Here is an 8,570-nt window from a genome sequence, read left to right on the forward strand (position 1 = left end):
AATCAATTTTTTATTTTTAACATGTAACTTTATACAATAAATAGATTTGTATTTTCATTCTCAGATTCTATGGGCCAAAAAGAATGTACTTTTACAATGATGATATATGTAATATAGATATCCATAATATTTGTATTTGCAGCCATTTGATCCATCCTTTATGAACAACATGGGAAAATCATTCTCTTGGCCACTTTTTTCTTAACTTCATTTTTATTGCCAACTCAAAAAATCATTCTAACATAATTTGAGCTTGGATTGCGCTAATGTGTTATTCTCACGTAACAAGTACATTGACATATTTAATTTTACCTCATAAGGTGAGATTATTGTCATCCTCAATTAATAAAATCATGATATACTTTTAGTTAATTATTCTCAAAATCTTATATTAGAATTTTTTCTAAGAACAGAATAATTGGAATGCCTAAATAATCCTACTCACATTGGACCTAGTTAACTGAATATGGAATTTATGTTTATTTTTAAAAAGTAAGGAAAATAGGGAGGACAAAAATTTTGGATGGAAAGTTAATCAATGAAATCAGCTCATATTTATATGATAAAGATGGAACGTTTTTTCCGTGTATCGTGGGAGGGGACACGGGCAAGTCTAAAAGTTTGCAGTTATATATGAAATTATTTAGGATTCTTCTGCAACTAAACATGACATCTTCGTACAACAATTTTTGGGCCAAACATCGGGGCGACTTAAAGGTGTCATTGAAGTCAAGAAAGCTGCTGAAGTTCCTCACCCCGAGGACGTGACGTGCTTGGTTTATCTCAACTGTTCTTATGACGTCACTGATTACGTCCTCAATAAGGAGGTTACGTTCCATCCCATCATTAATTATGATACCCGCTTGCTAACCGAATTGTTAACATTAATACCTGGACCATCGGTATCGAACTTAATGGCCGAATTGTTGGAAGCGCGTGATGAAAAATCGATACCTTCATCGTGTCCCATCAGTCATTATAACATTCGCTATCCGACTGCATCGCTAACATTAATACATGGACCATCAGTAATGAATTTAATGGCCAAATTATTGAAAGCGTGCAATAAAAAATTAATAGTAAAAAAGAGAGTTTAAGTCTGAACCAATTAATTGGAAAAAAAATTATCCAATTGGATCTATTTTCACTTAAAAATTTAAATGTATGAGTTTTGTGCCAACTTGGATATATTGACAACCCTACACTACATCAATTCTTCAATATGAGATTTCTTTAACACAACTTATTCACACATGAATCTTAACAATCTCCCTATCATGCGTATGGAAGCTTAGTATTTTTATGTCTACTTCCCCTTAATTCAAGTATTCTTCTACATCAAGGTATCTCATCTTGATTAGATTGGAGGCACGTCTGTGGCACCCCTCGACGGCCCCCGATCCAATTTGGGTCGCCACAGTTCGCTTACCATTCACTTTTCCTAATAACACGTCACTCTGATACAATTTCAATTACAGCGGGTCCATACAACCTGGGGGTTTACATCTTTTAGATCGGTCCCTTGCGCAATTTATATACGGAAGCACATCCAACTACTCCCTTCTCTATATTCAGAAAACGATGCACACCTACTAAACATCTTATATAAGTTAAAACTGAACACGTTTATTTACATAAAGCAGATTGACATCTTTAGTCAGTACATCAAAATGCTGTAGTCTTCTATACTCGGTTACACTCCAAAGGATGACCGACATCTTCTCCAACAGTCGAATGCTTAAGGTCCATCGATCAGTGTCGGCGTCTAAAAGTTCCTCCCTTAGCTATCCTCCTCCTTGCAATCATAACCAACCACTTGATTCATCTACTGGTAGCAGTGGCAGTAGAGGTATCTTATCTAGTCTGAAATGTTATTCCCCAAAAGGGGTGAGTACAACCACTCAGTAGGTAAATGACCAATAAACCACTCAATACATCATGCCATGCAATCATCACAATCATAGCATCACATGTCATATAAACATCCATGCACAACATACCATGGCATCATGCACATGTCATCATACCTCATGTACCATCATCATCATATAGACATCACCATCATATCATACACTTACCATCATCATGTCACATATGACATCATCCTTACCATGCATTCATGCATGTAACATCATCATCATATCATCATATCACATGTACCATCATCATTACCATGCATCCATGCATGTAACATCATCATCATATGATCATATCACATGTACCATCATTATTACCATGTATCCATGCATGTAACATCATCATATCACATGTACCATCATCATTACCATGTATCCATGCATGTAACATCATCATATCACATGTACCATCATCATTACCATGCATCCATGCATGTAACATCATCATATCACATGTACCATCATCATTACCATGCATCCATGCATGTAACATCATCATATCACATGTACCATCATCATTACCATGCATCCATGCATGTAACATCATCATCATATCATCATATCACATGTACCATCATCATTACCATGTATCCATGCACGTAACATCATATCATGCATATATCATCATGCATAATTCAATTTCAATTTCATTTTGGACCGCCACATTTCTCTTTTCCCGGGACAAATGTTTGCATCCCACATTCATCACTCGCACCCAATCCTGGCGTCGCGAGAACCTCCGGCATTCAGCCATTTAAGGCCACCGGGCATCCGGCCCCTCACATTCCGGGCATCTCGTATCCCAACTAGCATCACGAGGCATCCCCCTGGGTACAAACCTCCAGGGCTTCCAGCATTTACACTCCCTGGCCGGGCATCTCGCATCCCAACTAGCATCGCGAGGCATCCCCCCGAGCACAAACCTCCGGGGCTTCCGGAATTATGTACCGACATACCACCAGGCCTCTCCTGGAATTACGTACCGTATACCACTGGGCATCCCGACACTCCCGGGGAATCGTCGGCTCACCTCCGACGGCTTCCTCATTTATCTCAATTCACATTATCAATTATAATTTAATTTGACATGGCATGTGATGTGATGGCAATCAATATCATGTTCATCCTTGAGTTCATACATGCATCTCAAATCATCATCATGCATGCAGCAAGACACCATCATCCAATCAATACAATTCATGGAGTCCATGCCATTTAAAATGGTTCATATTTCATGCCTTTTACAAAATTCCAGCAAGTACCATTTTTAGAAAATATTTAAATTAAATATCCATATGCTTCTCAAAAATCATGAAATTAAGACATGTGATAAACAAGACAATAAGATGGCAATTTCATGAAAAGCACATGCCCAATAGAGTTCCACACAAGAAGGTACAATTCACACAAAACAGCATGCAATTTTTGGATAGAAACAGAATGCACAGTTTCCGAAATAATTTGATTAAAATATCCAAACGACCTTAGAAAATTATGAAATTTTACCAGGTTATTGCCAAGACACTAAAGTATATTTTCCATGAATGCTTCTAAGCAAAATTCGTTTTATATTATTTTCTATAGTCATACGAAGCTTCTGGATCTAGCACCGAAACGTCCAGTGTAGTCGTCTCCGAAATACCGAGTTTTCACCCCTTTATTCTTCTTATTTTCCTCTGAAATTTGGATATGTTTTTCTTCAAGAGTTCCCCTAAAAATTTTATTAAGGGATCTAAGTCAAATTTCCAGAGTATATTCATCATATGGGTCCATGAAGTCTCGGGTATCCTGTACCGCGTCTCCAGATCTACGGTTTTCAAGAGTAAGTTGATTCACTAGGCTACACTTGTTCATTTTACTTCAAATTTTAGTATGTTAAACTTCAAGATGTTCTCTACAAGTTTCATGAAAAATTCGAAAATAGATTCTTAGTAAAAATCAACATGCAACCACAAATCCACCGAAAGGTCAGTGAAATCGTTCCAGATCTGGTGTCTTCGTAGGATGAGATTTTGACCCCTTAAATCTCCATAATTTTGTACCAAATTTTAGTATGTTGTATTTTAAGATATTTTCTACAACTTTCATGAAGAAATAAAAGTCAGAATCGAACTAAAAACATGGATGCAAGCTCTCACAAAGGTCTGACTCAGGCGGTTCATGCGAAAACATTCCAGATCTAGCATCTCCGTAGGATGAGAGTTTGACCCCTTAAATCTCCATCATTTTGTACCAAATTTTAGTATGTTTTATTTTAAGATGTTTTCTACAACTTTCATGAATAAATAAAAGTCAGAATCGAACTCAAAACATGCATGCAAGCTCTCACAAAGTTCTGACTCAGGCGGTTCATGCGAAAACAGCAAGCATCTCCAAGAACAAACCTCATGTACTTCGATTTCTAGCCTCTAAACATCCAAGAATTCAACCACACATGCAAGACACACATGCAAGAGTGGAAATCAATCCCAACTTGCCTCTAAAATCAAGAGAACGACGGCACATGGGCAGCAAACGGGCGGCGACGGGCGGACAGCTCCTTCTCTCGGCTTCCCCTTCTCTCTCACCACTCCCTCTCTCTCACAACCTCCTCTCTCTCCCTTTGGCCGAATTCTCCACCAGCCACTCTCTCTCTCTCCCTCTCTCTCTCTCTTTTTGGTTGTATATATATTTGCATGCACCCCCTCTTTGCATGGGGGACACTTGTCCCTAAGAAGGAGACAAGTGTCTCCCTTGTTGAAGACACTTGGAGGAAGCCATGCGGCTCCTCCTTCCCCCTCCATGCGCCGACAGCCCAATGGGCTTCATGGGCCGGGCCTCTTGGCCCACTTTAGGCCCATCTCACTTGGGCCTAAAGTCCAAACTTAAATGGCCCAAAATTTTCTTAAATAAGTCCATTTTTACTTTTAATAATTTACCTTAAATCCCAACTTATATAAATACTAAATTACAATTTCATATGGCCATAAAACTTGAAATCATAAATCCATAAATTCCAATTTATAAAACACATGGCCAATGATAGGATTTTCTTTCCTATCAAATAATTATCCATTAAAAGCTCGGCCATAAGTCTTATTGCAAATTATGGATTAAATGGTTATAAAATAACTTAATGATACTTCCATCACCTATTCATAGACTTTAATGTAACTAGAGGTCATTATGAATTTTGGGATGCCACAACATCAATCTATCATTGGCTCGATACCATTTGTTGGGAGCGCACAGTAGAAGCCCAATACCTTTACTAAATGAGATCACCAAATTGGAGTCTAATTCCGAGCTCGTCAACATATTTGATTAGATTCATATTCACTCAAAAAATTTAAGTTAATAAGTTATGAAAAAATTAGAAGATATATTAACTATTTCACATCACATTAATTCTCCAATATAAGAATTCTTTAACATAACTCGCTCACGCATGCATTCTAACATAAACTTAATTCATAAGACTCGATCGATAGAATGCCTAGTAAGCTCATTGATTAGGCATGACAATGCAATTGACCCACAGAGCCCATTCATGGAATGTCTGATGCGGTCACTGATCTCGAGTTACATGACATGTGGTGATGATTAAGTTATGCAAAGTGAGCACACTTCGAGGCGGAGTCAAATAGGATCTAAAACCTCAACATTAAACTTAACGAAATTCATGAGTTATTTTCAAAATAGATATTGTAGGATTAGTTTTATGGGACCTTCTAATTTTCATATTTTGTATATCCTTTCTGTCATGAGTTGATTTCGAATCAGATATTGTATCGTGAATTAGGTATTATTCTTGTGACTTCTTTCCTAAGAAAAGCGATGATATCATCATCCACAACTATAAAGGAACGTGCGGAGCCAATTCAGACCAAATTAGGAGACTGGACTTTGAGTTCTACAATTTGTGTGCCAGATGTTTACTTTGAGTTATACCTGTTGACACCCACAATTGATCTAATTGACACGTGCTCAGCACAAGGGTGAGAAATATGCCACATTTAGACGAAATAAGTTAGAGTTACGTGCATAATGAATAAATGCCACCTTATATATATATATATATGTGTGTGCGCGCGCGCGCGCGTGTGACCATAAATAGATATAGGAGAAAACGCATGCTGATCGACGATAAAAAAAAAAAAAAAAAAAAAGCCACGTATCCCATTATTGAAATACAACGACGTATGGTTGGTAGCTGCTTGTATGAACATTGGCGGAAATTTCTCATTAATGGTGTTTTAAATATTACTCAAAGAGCCAAGATGGCTAGCATCGAAGATGCACATTGTGGAAAACAATAGTTGCTATTTGGAAACCTAATCATGGAATAGTCACCGATAATTGCACAATTCTCGATAATTGCACAATTCTCAAAACACGATGAAGACGATTATGTAAAGCATGGGCGGAATGGGTCTATGAGAATAAAAGAGTATGGGCAGAGCCGGTGGCGGTTATTGGAGAAGATGCAACTGCTGAGCGGTTATCACATTTTCACTATAACTACCACCAGTTAATTAACAAAAAAGCCCTGGACAAATCAATCAAAATATTATTTTTTTTATTTTTACATTTCCTATACTGCACTTTAATTTCCTTAGTCATAATTTTCAGATTCCCGTCGTCGATTAGATTATGAGGTGTTTCTTTATCCTAATACCTCATCGTTGATTAAATTTTGACGTTGTATCTTACCATCCTCAATTTGTGCCATCGATTAAATTCCAACATTTTTTGACAAATCAATCTTTTAACTTTTGGTTCTTATCATCAATTAAATTCCAACTTGGTCAAAAATTGTATAGTGCTATTTAAAGGCGCTGGATTCCTCATTGCATAAGATATCTTGTGTTTGGAGTTGGTGTAGAACCATTGTCCCCTTTAATAAAACCGAATAATGACTTTTGGTGAAAGATATTTCATCATAAAAGTAATTTTGGTGAAACAATATCGAAAATAGTTTTTTTTCAAACAAACGGATCGTTGGCCTCCTTAAAAGAAGTTCATTCCCTCGAAATATACAATTACTCCCTCAAAATATAGAAGTGCTCCCTCAAATAAGGGCTTGAAATGCCATTGTTTTTTCAAGTAAGAACTTGAAGTGAAACTTGTTTTAAATAAGAGCATAAATTATCCTTATTTTCTTAAATAATGGCCTGAAATAGTTATGATAGTTTCAAATAAGGGCATAATCTATCTAACTTGCCGACCATCAAAATATTTTGACCGATTAGAAGTATTTTAATCTAAACACATTTTTAATTTAAATTTAATTAAATTAGGTTTAAAATAAAAATTAAAAAAGATAATTTTGTTTCTTTTTTAAAAGCGAAAAAATACAGGTGGACGTTCCTACCTATGGACGCCACCCCATCATCAATGGGGCAACAACGATGGTCGACGGGGTCGCTAGTGACCCTCACCAGGAACGAGAGAGGGCATCACCCTCGCCCAAAACTGTGGCAAGGGCGAGCAACCCTCGCCCAAATCTAGGAGAGGGTTGCCACCCTCTCCCATTTTTGGCGAGCACCAACCCTCACCTTTTGTTGACAAGGTTCATTGACCCTTGCCTAGGCATTGATGACCCCACCAACAATGGGGCGGTAGTCATAGGTGAGAGAAAGCCCTCCAACCCATGTGTTTTATTTTTTTTATTTAGTTTATTTTTATGGAAAAAAAGAAAAATCAAAGAAAAAATGAAAATTTTATAATTTTAAAAGACAAAATTGTCCTTCATTGAACAGTGACTTTAAGTCTTTATTTGAGACGATAGGTTCTGCATGCTTTTATTTGAAACAATATCAATTTCAAACTCTTATTTAAGAAATAATGTTCACTTCAAATCCTTATTTAATAAAATAATAACAATTTTGGCTTTTATTTAAAATAATGTCTACTTCAGAATCTTATTTAAAAAATAAAGGTATTTCAGCTTTTTATTTAAAATTTTCTTTTAAAATTATCAAAGAATTTTATTTTGTTGGGGTTCTCGTGCAAAAGCTGGTGCGGGTTCCATCTTTCGTTTTCAATGACTTGGGACGTTTTGGACTCTTGGATTTTCATGTAAAACCAAAAAAAAAAAAAAAAAAAACAGAGAGAGAGAGAGAGAGAAATTGTTTTTGTGGGCAGCGGGATTCACCATTTCTTAGAAACGAATAGGATTGATGTAGCAATGAAAGGACTCGCACTGGTTAAAAAGTGACAAAGCGAGCACGTGCATGTTATGTTCCTTCCCCTGCAACTACAGGACAAACATGCACGGCTACGAAGATGATTGATTTTTTTTTTTCCTCAAGTTTTACGGAGACAATGACAATGCAGTCCTTTTGAAAATATGTTTCACCTTTTGCACTTCATTTATTTCGCAAATAATAAATAATTTAAAAATGTTTTAAAAATTATCATTTTATAAATGATGATAAATATTTTTTATTCATTCATTTTTATAAACGATAGAAGTAATTATTTAAAAAAATATATTTTATAAATTATTTATTCTTCGTGAAATAAACAAACCTTAATATTGTTTTCCCGGCACTATACGTGAAGCATTAACTTCTCCTTTTCAAGAGCTATGCTACTTCTACCCTATATAAATAACTCCATTTTCATAAAAAAAAAAAATTAAATTGCCCTCAATCATTTAATTGCAATTTA

Source organism: Eucalyptus grandis, chromosome 3 (assembly GCF_016545825.1).
Source record: "Eucalyptus grandis isolate ANBG69807.140 chromosome 3, ASM1654582v1, whole genome shotgun sequence".
Classification (NCBI taxonomy): domain Eukaryota; kingdom Viridiplantae; phylum Streptophyta; class Magnoliopsida; order Myrtales; family Myrtaceae; genus Eucalyptus; species Eucalyptus grandis.